Here is a 13,388-nt window from a genome sequence, read left to right on the forward strand (position 1 = left end):
AAGGGGAACAGAGACTTTAAACCCCAGAGAGTTTGAAGCTTGCTAGGGCAGCAGAAATGGAGAGAGAGGGCCAGGCTTGGGCAGACCAGGGGTGCTGGGAAGGTAACCAACACAGTCAAAAGGACCTTAAAGTTGAGCACTTTGGTGACTTGTCAGCCCCTGGAAAATGGCTGAAAAGCACCAAGATTTCCCACCTTGTACCAGAAGCTGGCTCAAGTGGAGAAGATGAGTTCCAGGAAGGAAATGCCACAGCTACCAAGGGGCTAAAGCAGTCCTTGTGAGCCAGAAACCTGCGGTTCAGATCAGAAACTCTTGTTTCTGGGGAATGGTTGGTTGATATAGACAGGAGGAGACACAAACTCTTTCTCTTAGTTAATTTTTAGAGTTTGCTGTCTGGGCTCAGGACCAGTACAGATAACTGGATGATTTTGTGTCAACATGACACAAGCTGGTCATCAGAGAGGAAGGAGCCTCCTCTGAGGAAATACCTCCATGAAATCCGGCTGTGAAGCATTTTCACAATTAGTGGTCAATGGGTGAGGGCGCAGCCCACTGTGCTAGTACCATCCCTGGGTTGGAGGTCCTGGCTTCTATAGAAAAGCAGGCTGAGGAAGCCAGAGAGCAGCACCCCTCCATGGTCTCTGCATCAGCTCCTGCCTCCAGGTTCCTGACCTGTTTGAGTTCCTGTCCTGACTTCCTTCAATGAGGAACAGCAATATGGAAATGTGAGCAGAATAAACCCTTTTATCCCCAACTCGCTTTTTAGTCATGATGTTTTCATGGCAGCGATAGAAACTCTAAGACAACAACCTTCCTTGGCAGCTCATAGACCCAGTGGATTGTCCAGGCTTTCCAAGTCCCTGCCCTGGGGAACGTCCCTTGTCCCTCCTAGGTAATTAATGGCTAGAGTGAGAAGCCCTAGGCTGGGTCCTGGAGCACGAGGCATCTTTTAGTCACTTACTAAAATACACTCAGTGTATTTTAGCTTTAATTTAGAAGCATGAAATTGGTTTGTGTGTGCATCAAAGTACCGGGGGGGGGAAATTAAGGGTTAAACGGTTGGCTTTGTGTCTCATCAACTTTGACATTAATTTTTGTAATTTTTTTTCAACCAACGTGTAAGAATGAGCATCCGCTTACCAACTCTCGAGAAGTTAAAGATGGTTTTTGTCCTCAAGGAATTCAAATTACATAAAAACACTCATTCTGAGTACATCAGCTCTCTCTCTCTCTCTCTCTCTCTCTCTCTCTCTCTCTCTCACACACACACACACACACACACACACCACGAACATTTATTAGACATCAATCCTGTCTTAGGCTGGGCGTTAGGCTGGGCACTGGGCAGAAAAGCAGAATCACCTTTGGCCGTAATATCTGAGCTCAGTCCTGAGCCAGCGACAGAACAGGACAGGATAAGGAAGGCAATGAGTATTTTTTAAAGTACAGGATGGATGCTGTGAAATGCTTCTGCCCAGGTTGAGCACACGTGTGAGGTACAGAGCTGTGAGCTGTATTTTTGGAGGGACTTGGAAAGGCTTGGTGGAGGAGGCAGAGTGTGAATTAGCCCTTCAGGAAATGGCGTCATTTTCCCGTGGAACTCTGGCTTGAGTTTTGGACTTTCTAACAGACCTGAGTTGACAGACTTTTACATTTTTTTAGTCTTTTATTTTTCTGTTGCTGTCTAATTTACTTTGTCATCCACCTACCAACTCAGCTCTTGGCTTATGCTCCTGAAAGTAGCCTCAGCCAAGGTGTAGGTAGCACTTAACAGAAGATAGCTGTTCTCTATGAGGGCAAAAACCACCTCACTTCTATGGTATTGGTAAAGAAAGAATTTTCATTTTTAAGATTTTTGTTCTAGCCAAGTCGACAAAGCACAGTTCCTGTGGCCCCACTGCTAGGAAAAAAAATACCCTCAGTATATAAAAACAGATGTTCAAAGAGCAACTCACCAAAATGAGATTCCACCTGTAACAGGAAACAGAAGGTGGACACAGAGGAATGCTGGGAGCTGGAGTCCACGCCATTGCCTTCCATTTCCTCAGGAATGTGTGGCTACGGGAAGTCTTCCTAATAAGAATACGCTTCTGATTTTGTTTTTTAGTGATGTGAATTATCAGCACTATTGAGACACGGAGGACCGTGGTCAGGGGACAAAGCTATACTCAAGTAGGTGCCTTAGCAATGAGCAGCGTTATCTCAGACAGAAAATACATGACCGTCTTGTATTAGGACAGTCTCTGATTAATTCTGATTTAGGTGATTTTACTGCACATTTTACAGGACTCCTGTAAGATACTCTCCTCTATAGGTGGAGAAATTGAGCTGAGCAACAGATAGCTTGCCAAGTCACAACTCGGTTGGCATCCTAAGCCAGTGTGTTCTTTCCACGGTTTAACGGCCTTTCCGACAATGGAGACACATGGTGATTAAGTAACATTCACCATCAAGTGGAATATCTGGATACAAACCCAGGTCTGATTCTGGGGGCCTAGGTCCATGACACTTTCCTTTACTTTTGACCTCGTCTCCAAGTCCCCTTAGCTCTAGACACTATGTAGTAGAACAGACCGAGTTTTAAAGATTAAGCTAGCATTAATAGCCATGCTATTAGAAAAACACGCAGACTGATGAAAATACACCAACATTTTGAACGAATATGGAAGACACATCAACTTCATCACTTCTTAAATTCCTTTCATTCATTAACCCAACCAAAAAAAAAAAAAAGTCAACTCCTTACTTTTGTGAACAAAAGTCCCCATCGTGAAGCTTTTCTTCTTGCCTGAAATGGAGGTAACAGGATGAATAAGGACTAGTCAGATAATGCTGCACCTCGGTTGGGTAAGTACTGAGTAGAAAGTGAACTGGTGGGCGGGGGGCAGATACATGGTGGGAGTCTCTGAAGTTTTAAAATAGAGTGGTAAGAGAAAGCTTTGCCTGGGGAAGTGGGAGAGGGAGCCCAGCGATGTAAGAAGTGCACATCACTAGATGAGACCTCAAGAGCAGAGGCTTGGAGGCTACTGTGGCTGGAGATTTGGGAGAGAGGCTAGTAAGATAAGGTCAGAGTGATAATGAGTGTCCCCATCTTGAAGAACCTTGTGTATCTTTACAAGAGCTTGGACTTTTGCCATCGTTACTGGGGCATCCCCAGGCGAGACCACAAGGCCAGTTGATCAGTAAAGGGCACAGAGATAAACCACTCTGGAGACAGTTTCATGGGGCAGCATCTGCTTTATTGCACATGAGCAACCAAGTCCCCCCCCCCAACTTCTGAGGCTTTTATTTTTGCATGTAAACCACTGGGGAAGTCTTGACGGCGTGGGCACTCTAGAGATCACACTGGAGTTTTGAGGGTTCCAGACACTAGCTGGGAAGTCAGGTGACAGAAACAATGATTCAGACTGATCACATGATTACAAAACTGGGGGCTCCAGCAGGGCTCCAGGTGGTCAAGGGTGGACATCTAAGGAAGCAGTGACATGGGAGGGGCAAGCACTGGGCCAGCCTTGAGCCACCTGGATGACATCAGGGACAGATCTGGTAGCTCCAGGGATCTCCGGTCCATGCCTTACTTGACTAGCAGGTTCCTGAAGGACCTGCCAGCAAACTTGGCTTTGCTGCCCAGCTCCTCCTCAATTCTAAGGATCTGACTGTACTTGACCAGGCGCTCAGTTGTGCAGAGGGCACCAGTCTTGATCTGCCCAGTGCACAGCCCCACTACCAGGTCGGCAATGAAAGTGTCCTCAGTCTCCCCAGATCAGTGGGACACCATGACACCCCAGCCATTGGACTGGGCCAGCTTCCACACCTGCAGAGACTCAGTCACAGAGCCAATCTGGTTCGCTTTGAGCAGGAGGCTGTTGCAGGACACCTCCCCTGCAGCCTTGGCAATCCACTTAGGGTTGGTCACTGTGAGGTCATCCCCCACCACCTGGATGCCTGCACTAGCTGTGAACTTCCGCCAAGCATCCCAGTCATCCTGGTCAAAGGGGTCTTCAATGGACACCACTGGATAGTCCTGGATGAAGGACTTGTACAGGTCGGCCAGGTGGTCGGGTGTGATGTATCAGCTGGAGTCATCTGGAGACTTGAAGTCCAGGTCATACTTGCCATCCCTGTAGAACTAGGAGGCAGCCATATCCGAACCGATGACAACCTGGTCAGTGTAGCCGGCCTTTGCCATTGCCTCCTGAGCAGCTCCAGGGCTTCTTCCTTCTCCAGGATGTTAGGTGCGAATCCACCCTCATCACCCACATTGGTGGCATCTTTCCCATACTTCTCCTTGATGATGTTCTTAGGTTGTGGTAAACCTCTGCTTCAATGGACCTGGCTTCCTGGAAACAGGATGCCCCACAGGCAGGATCATGACCTCTTGCATGGCCCCTTGTTGTCAAGCCGAGAACCGTGTTGATCACATTGAAAGCTGGGACTGGCAGGATGACTTCAGGGTTGCCGGCCAAATCAGCAATGTGACGGTAAAGCGGCACCACCCCCTTCTCCACAGTACCAGCTTTGCAGACAGCCAGGGACACTCCCAGACTGGCATTTGCACCAAATTTAGATTTATTCTCAGTGCTGTCCATCTCGATCATCAGCTAGTCAATCTTCTCCCGCTCCACAACATTCAGTTTTGTGCTAACCAGAGCAGGTGCAATAGTGTTATTGATGTGCTTAACAGCCTTTGAGTCACCCTTCCTCATGAAGCGGGTCTTATCATTGTCTCAGAGTTCTAGGGCCATGTAGATGCCAGTGGACGCATTGTTGGGCACTGCAGCTTGGAAGAGACCTTTTGTAGAGATCCACCTCAACAGTGGGATTCCCATGGAAGTCAAAGATCTCTCTGGCATGGATCCAGAGAATAGACATGGTGAACTCCTGGCAGTCGGATCACTGTGGAGAAAGGAAAGACGGTTCCGTAGACACTGAAGAGAGCATTAAGGACAGGCATGAGTGCAACTCTGCACCGGAGCAGCACTCATGAGCAACCAATTCTATAGTGGAAGCCTAGCGACTGTGATGGTGTGATTGGACAGAGAGCATTCATACCACCAGGGTGTCTATTCAGAAGAAGCCATTAAAGGAGACATGGAGAGTGCAGAGTCCACAGGCCAGCTCCCCGCTACTCATGCCAGTTCAGAACTCAGTGTTCTGACTTCTGTGGCACGGTTTGCCATGCTTCTTACTTAAAAGCACAGTATGCAGAGCAGGCTGGCTGCCAGGTTATGCATGCATTTTCTCCTGTGGACTTTCCCTGTGAGTGAAGTGGAAATCATTGGCGGATAGCAAGGGGATGAATGACCTGATCCACATGCATTGTTTTAGGGGTCACTTTAGCTACTCTTTTCAGGATATTGAAAAACATCATGGGAAGAAGCATAGATACCATTAGGAGGTTCCTGCAATAAGTAAGCTGGTTGAAGCTCCAATAGGAGACTGGAGGGAGGCTGGGTTCACGCTAAGAATTGCTATAGATTGCCCTTATCTCATCCCCTGGCTGCTCCTCTTCTTCAAAAGTCATTGTTCCTCCCAGTATCACTGACTTCATCTATTTCTGTCTTTTCAAATTCCTTCTCTCCTTCCGTTGTATCTTTGGACACAGGATGATGACAGCTTTGCTGCAATTAAACCCAGAACCATCTCTTGTGGTTTTCTTACTCTTACAACATATAAGTATTCCTTCATAATAAGCCCCGTTGACTTAGCGTATTTCAAATGCACCATCTGTTTTCTATTGAGATGCTGACTAATAAGATCAAAATTTCAGGTCAAGAGTCAATGCTCTAAGTACACCTATTTGATATTATTGCATTTTTAAAATATGATCTATCAGTTACTGACAAAGTACATTAAAGTTTCCCATTATTATTGGTACCATCTGCTGTATTTTAGGAATCAGGATTCTCAGTAGGAAAGAAAGGAGCTAGAGAAATAATACAGGAGTCAGAGGGGGTCTTATCAAAGCCCCCAAAAATGAACCCTGACATAGAATGGTTTGATTTAATGATTTTTCTTTTACTACAATGCCTCAAAAACTACATTAGCCAAGAATCGTCTTTTGATCTTTTCCAGGCTGGAGATTGGAGCTATGCTATCCTCACAGCTTTCTGTCAGCTCTATATGTTGCTAAGCTACGGGGTTTGGTGGACTGGATTAAGTATGTGTTGCCAATTTCCAGTGGTTTTAACAGCCTCTAACCTCAGTGTAAGTTGGGCATATGTGATACTCAATTTGAACTCTGAGTTCTAGAATGAACTTTTGAGATTCCACATGTTGCATGAATCTTAGGTCTGCCCTCCAAAAAAGAGTATTACCTTCACAGCCAGATACTCAGCCTGTGGTCTTTTTAAAAAATTGTTTTATTTATTTACATCCCAAATGTTGCCTCCCTCCCAGGGCCCCTCCCAGAGTTCTTTACTCCCTCCCCCCCTTCCCTTTGCCTCTGAGAGGCTGCTCCCTCCCACCTGGCCTCCCCCTTCCATGGGGCATTAAGTCTCTGTAGGATTAGTCAATCCTCTCCCACTGAGGCTAGACACAGCAGTCCTCTGCTACATATGTGCTGGGGGCCTTGGACCAGCACCTGAATGCTCCTTGATTGTGGCTTAGTCTCGAGGGGCTCTGGGTCCAGGTTAGTTGACACCGTTGTTCTTCCTATGGGGTTGCAATCCCCTTCAGCTCCTTCAATCCTTCCCCTAACTCTTCCACAGGAGCCCTGACCTCAGTCCAATGAATGGCTGTAAATATTTGCATCTGTCTCCATCAGCTGCTGGTAGAGCCACTCAGAGGACAGCCATGCTAGAATCATGTCTTCAAGCACAACATGGCATCAGTTATAGTGTCAGGGTTTGGCAACTGCACGTGGGATGGATCCCAAGTTGGGCCGGTCACTAGTTGGTCTTTCCTTTAGTCTCAGCTCCATTTTGTCCCTGCATTTTTTTTTAAAAACAGAAACAATTCTGGGTCAAAACTTTTGAGGGTGGATTAGTGTCCCGATCCTCCACTGGGGCCCTGTCTAACTACTGGAGGTGGCCTCTTCAGGTTCTATCTCCCTGCTGTTGGTCATTTTGGCTAAGGTCATCCCCACTGAGTCCTGAGACCTCTCACATCCCAGGTCTCTGGGACTTTCTAGAGGTTCCTCCCTAATGCCCACCCCCAGCAGCTGCATATTTCCATTCATTCTCTGCCCCCCTGAGCTTTTCTCCTGTCTCCCCCATATATGACCCTGCCTCCCTTTCCCCTCTCCCACCCAGGGTCCTCCCTCTGCTTCCATAATTATTTTGTTCCCCCCTTCTAAGAGGGTTGAACATCCTCACTTGGATCTTCCTTTTATTTAACTTATTAGGGGTCTGTTGGTGCTATCATAGGTATTTGGTATTTGGGGGCTAATATCTTATCAGTGAGTACATATCATGCATATCCTTTTGGGTTGGGATTACCCACTCAGGATATTTTCTAGTTCCATCCATTTGCCTATAAAATTTATGATGTTCTTGTTTTTAATAGCTGAATAGCATTCCATCGTGTAAATAAACCACATTTTCTGTATCCATTCTCTGGTTGAGGGACACCTGGGTTGCTTCCAGTTTCTGGCTGTTATAAACAAGGCTGCTGAGCAAATAGTGGAGCATGTGCCCCTGTGGTATGTTGGGGCATCTTTTGGGAGTATGCCCAGGAGTGGTATAGCTGGGTCTTCAGGTAGAACTATTTCCCATTTTTTGAGGAACTTCCAGATTAATACTCTGAGGTAGCATCTGTCTTTGTTGCTGAAGTGTGTGTCTTGTATGCAGCAAAACAGCAGCTCCTGTTTATGTATCCAGCCTGATAGCCTGTGTCTTTATTGGGGAATTGAGTCCATTGATGTTGAGAGATTTTAATGACCAATGATTGTTAGTTCCTGTTATTTTTGTTGTTGGAGGTGGTATTATGTGCATGTGATTCTTTTCTTTTGGGTTTGTTGTGAGATGATTAATTTCATGTGTTTTCTTGGGTGTAGTTGCCTTCTTTGTGTTGGCATTTTCCTTCTAGTATCCTCTGTAGGACTGGATTAGTAGAAAGATATTCCTTAATTTGGTTTTGTCGTGGAATATCTTGGTTTCTCCATCTATGGTGATTGAGTGTTGTTGGGTATAGTAGTCTGTGGTCTCTTAGGGTCTGCATGCCACCTGTGCAGAATCTTTGGGATGTTTAGAATCTTTGTTGAGAAATTAGGTGTAATTCTGACAGGTGCCTTTATATGATACTTGGCCTTTTTCCCTTACTGTGATCTTGAACTAATATTTGCTTCTAAAAGATGGCTTCTGGGCCATCATGCTAAGCTATTTAGCAAGGAAGCTGGCAACGAGTTCTAGAGTTAAAGGGACATAGACCTGAATGGAATGTAACATGGTTCTCAGTTTCCCAGACCTGATGAACTAAGCTTCAGAGAGGTTTATAATCACAAATATCTCAGACTGTCAAAATCTATGAATTGGCAGTGATAAAGCAGTGCTCATGTTTGGTAATAGGATATGTTTGCATTGTTTTGGAAGATCAAGAATTTATAGTGTCTTCCCTGCATACACTGCACCATTGGAGGGCCAAATGATAGATGAAGAGAAGTGTCCCTTTATGGGAGCATTTCAACAAGTAAAACGTAATGTAAAACGTAATATAGACTCAGGCTGGAGAGATGGCTCAGTGGCTGGGTAAAGTGGAAACCAAGGGTTCTTTGGAAAGTCAGTTGGATGGTGTTTTGCTGGGGCAAACACGTGAAGGAACGTTTGGAGTGGACACAGGTGAAAGACCAAGGCAGACTCGTGAAGGAATGTTTTGCTGAAGCAGACACAGGAGAGAGAATGTTCTGCTAAAACGAACACTTGAAAGGACACGTGATGAAGGTATTCTTTGCTAATGCCATGCATGTGTTAGGTCCACCTTACCTTGTGTAGTTCAGCTGCATCTGTCCGGACTTCACAGAGAGAAATGTACCAAGAAACTTCTGATGGTGTGCTGCAGTTTCTTGCCACTTCCTCAGACTCAGGCTAATCGGCAGGCTCATGTCAGCTGAGACAGGTGCGCGTGCTGAGGCGAGCTGAGCTATGGAGGACACACGATGTTTGGAGAGAGTATAAAAAGGTCTTGATAGACAGTGACGGAGGCACAGCAAGGCTTGCTTAGAGAGCTGGCTGTGCAAAGCTTGCTGGGTTTGCGTATTCAGTGATCTTTGCTTTGCTGAGAGGCACAGCCAAGAACTTCTGGCACTCCTCCTGCTCTCTCCTGTTGATTTGTGCTGAGGCTGAGGCCTGACTGTCTCTAAGTCATGCCCCTGATCCTGATTCGTGTTTGCTATCTCCACTCTACCGAACCGAACTGGAATGCTGGTGCATCCGTGAAGCGCTGCTGTTGACCTGTGAACTGAACTGGGATTTCCAGACTACACAGATGGGAGTTGCTCCGAAGACCCTTTCTAAACAGGTCCACTTCCCTAGTATCCTTTCTTTCCCACTATCTCTGGTGGGAGGTGGGCTAAAAGGGAGGTTAAAGTGTTTAAGAGCCATTGTTAAAAAGAGGTTTTTGAAAAAATTACAGATGGGAGTACTGGCTACTCTTCCACAGCCAATTGAGAGCTCACTGCCTTCTGTAACTCCAGTCCCAGGGAATCTGATGCCCTTAATAAAAACAAATCATAATGTCATCACGGACATTCCAATGAATTGTAACTATTCAGCAGTACTACTTAACAGCATACCCGGCTGTGATGAGCGACTGGCTGCTCTTCCAGAGGAGGGGTTCAATTCCCAGTATCCACTTGGGGACTCATAGCTGTCTGCAACTCTAGTTGCAGGGATTCTGACACCTTTACAAGACATACAGGCAGGCAAAACACCAATGACCATAAAGTAAAAGTAAATTATATATTTAAAAAGAAATAACAATTATTATTATCATTAATGTGTCCACTCAGAGGTCAGAGAACAACTTTTGGGAGTCAGCTTTTGTACGGTTGATTTTAATGCCAACTTGCCACAAATTATAATTGCCTATAATGCTTATGAATTAGAATTGCGGGGCTGGGGATTTAGCTCAGTGGTAGAGCGCTTACCTAGGAAGCGCAAGGCCCTGGGTTCGGTCCCCAGCTCCGAAAAAAAAGAACCAAAAAAAAAAAAAAGAAAGAATTGCATAATTCTTCAGGTGGTGAAGAAATGTGCTGATCGCCTTGATGGATGTGTAAAGACCCACCCTGGGCAGCATCTTCCAGGAGTGACAAGGATGAAAGGCACAGCACCTTTTGCTCCCTGGCCTTCCCTCTTTGCCCTGTGGCTGCAGATTCCTTCCCTGATGCCAGAACCAGCTTTTCCAAACTCTCATCATGGTGGACTGGCACCAGCAGCTCTCCAGGAACTGCTTGGCCTTTTGGCACCAGGTTGGAACTGCGGAGGCACCAGCAATTGTGGCAAAACAGCTGCTGGTTGTCTGGCTGCCATCCATGGAGGACAGCACTGTGGGACAACTTCAATCGCTGACTCACTGGCCTCAGGGACTGTGTAACTCCTGGGTTCTCAGCAGGGGATAAGGGGGCAGAGGATTTTAAAGGAGTCAGAAGAGGACAACTCCAGATCAGAGTAACTGGCGTTGCCCAGAGGAGTTGGTTTGAAGCTGAATATGAGGCCAATTTTTTTGACGCATAGATTTTGAAACAGTAAGCATCTGAGTTGGGATGCCAAAGAGCCAGTTAAATAAATAGGTCAGGAGTGGAAGAGGAGATCTGGCTGGGGTAATAAGAAAAGAGAAGTGGTGAAGTCATGGAATCCTCGGGTTCTTTATCCATTAGTGTGTTTTTATGTAGCATATACAATTTTTTTTTTGGCCCACAATCAAAGGTATTCAAGGGGTTGGGGGAGGACCACAGGCTGAGAGGCAAGTGGCAATCTGGGGCTATATGAGTCCTGTGACCTCATGCAAGTGACTGCTTTGCTGGGGGCCTGCCCTAGACTTGAATCAACATTTTCAAAACTGACTCCTGACCGAGTGTGCTGGAACACCCAGGGCGTGGAGAAGCAGTGTTAAAAGAGTTGGGTCAGAGGGAAATCAGGGACCAGGCTGAACCTTCCACAGAGATCGTCCACAGCACACAGTTAGAATGTACAGGGAACATGGTGACCTTAGACATCCCAACTCATGTGCACAGCCTTGGAGAAACCAGAGCTGGGAGGTGTAGTGGCCCAGGAAGCAGAGGGAGAATTTTTTATTTATATAAATGGCTATAAATTGAGATGGTTCAACTTTCTTTCTTTTTTTTTTTCTGGAGCTGGGGACCGAACCCAGGGCCTTGAGCTTGCTAGGCAAGCGCTGTACCACTGAGCTAAATCCCCAACCCCCATGGTTCAACTTTCAACAGATTCAGATACGTGAACAGCGAAAGTCTCCCTTCTATTTCAGTTTCCTTCTCACGCAGCCACTGTTGGTGATTTCTTAGTATGGCCACTGTTTTCTGTCATTTTAAGGGAGATAACAGTTTCCAGTTAGTGGAGATCAAGTCATCTCCAGAGTTTGCCAACACAAACTCTGAATAATCTATATGTCGTGTCTAACTTATGCAAATTACATGTGTAGGTGGAAACTTAGTTAACTTAAAAATAACACATACTAATATGTGGACTTGTAATTTCGATACCAAGCTGCCATTGTAGGGTGTGAATTATGTGCTCACACCAGCATTGTAAGGGGATGGACGTCTTTCCATGTCTTCATTACCCTGGTAGCATAGTCAATGGCTTCCTTGGCTAGTTTAGGAGAAAATTCTCACCACAGTGTGGTTCTATTGTTTTTCTCACTTTGGAAAGGTTTGTTTTTATTTATGTGTCCTTTACCTGCATGTATGTGTGTTCCTTGGATGCCCTGGAATCTGGAGTTATAGACAGTTGTGAGCTGCTATGTGGGTGCAGAGATTAAACCCTGGTCCTTTGGAAGAGTGAGCAGTGCTCTTAATAGCTAAGCCATCTCTCCAACTCTCGGGAAGATGGCTTTTTAATGTATTTGAAACATTTCTATATCCTTCCTGTGAACTATCTGCTTCTTGGAGACTTTTGTTGTTGTTTTGTTTTGTTCTGAGACAACATTTCTCTGTGTATCTCTGGCTGTCCTGGGACTTGTCCTATAGACCAGGATAGCCACATGCTTCTCACAGAGATCCACCTCCTTCTGCCACCTGGGTGCTGGGATCCAAGGTGTGTGCCACCATACCTGGCACTTGAAGATGTTTGAAGAGGAAAAAAAAGAGTTTCAAGACATTTTTAAAAAATATCATAGACAATAAAATGTTCCTATTATTCAAATTTAGGTTTTTTAAAATTCAAAAGTTTTAGGGAAAATTCAAAGACAAAGGTTACCGATATATAAAATTTTAGTTCAGTGACAATGCTCCTGGGGACCTGCTTAGCAAAGCCACCAGAGGAGTTACAGAAATGGGTCTTTGAACTGGATAGATCTTTCTGAAGTGTTACCCAACTTCAGGTATTTCATGATTATAACATAAAATTGATCAATATTATGTTCATAGCCAGTAAGTGATTAAAGGTTTTTAAAGATGATTTCCAAAAGCCTTTTTAGTCTCTTATTTTTTTTTACCATGTATCAATTTCCTTTGTTTAACAGAGCCTAATGTTAAAGCATATGAAAAGAGCAACTGTGTGCATGTGTGCATACATGCGCACACACTCGTGCACGCATGCACACACACACACACACACACACACGTTTACCTGTAAACACATGTCCACTCTACACACTAACATGCTTCAGATTATGGTATCCATTTGATGTTTTCATCACCAATGGACCAGTCTGAGATTGTCTATAAATAATTAATACGGAAAATACTTTAAGAAAGGAGTACACCCATGCTGGAGCTAGTTGAATAGTTTACTTTCCTAGCTGAAGCTCTTTGAAGGAGGATAGGAAGATTGCTTTCCAGCATTATGCTAAATTAAATGTCGTTGTATGGCTTTCCTTTTTAAAAGAAATAACTTTCATTTATAGTGTCTCCCTACAAACGTTTGTATATCCTGGCTATTTGAGGAAACATCCACAAGATGGTGCCCTGGTTAACATGTTAGCATGGGGATTTGAGAATTTCAAGGGGGAGCACTGATACGTCACTATATAGAAGATGCCGTCACACTGTCCTGACTCAATGGTGTCACTACCCATTAGTGCATGCCGTTTCCAGATGGTTGCATTTCATATCCATGTTTTTTGTTCTTTGTAAACAAATTTCTTCATTGGGTCTATTAAGTAACAATATAATATTCAAATTGTTAATATAGACAGGAATTGGACCTTTTCTAACTTTACAAATTGATAGATGTATTTTAAATGAGCTCTTGCTTAACCTTTATGTCAGGATT

General features: G+C 45.0%; 1 pseudogene; it reads right to left on the bottom strand.

Moving 5' to 3' along the window:
* Positions 1-3,574: 3,574 nt before the first annotated feature.
* Eno1-ps10 (enolase 1, pseudogene 10) lies at positions 3,575-5,020 on the bottom strand (annotated as a pseudogene).
* Positions 5,021-13,388: the final 8,368 nt, after the last annotated feature.

This window comes from Rattus norvegicus, chromosome 5, assembly GCF_036323735.1.
Source record: "Rattus norvegicus strain BN/NHsdMcwi chromosome 5, GRCr8, whole genome shotgun sequence".
Taxonomy (NCBI): domain Eukaryota; kingdom Metazoa; phylum Chordata; class Mammalia; order Rodentia; family Muridae; genus Rattus; species Rattus norvegicus.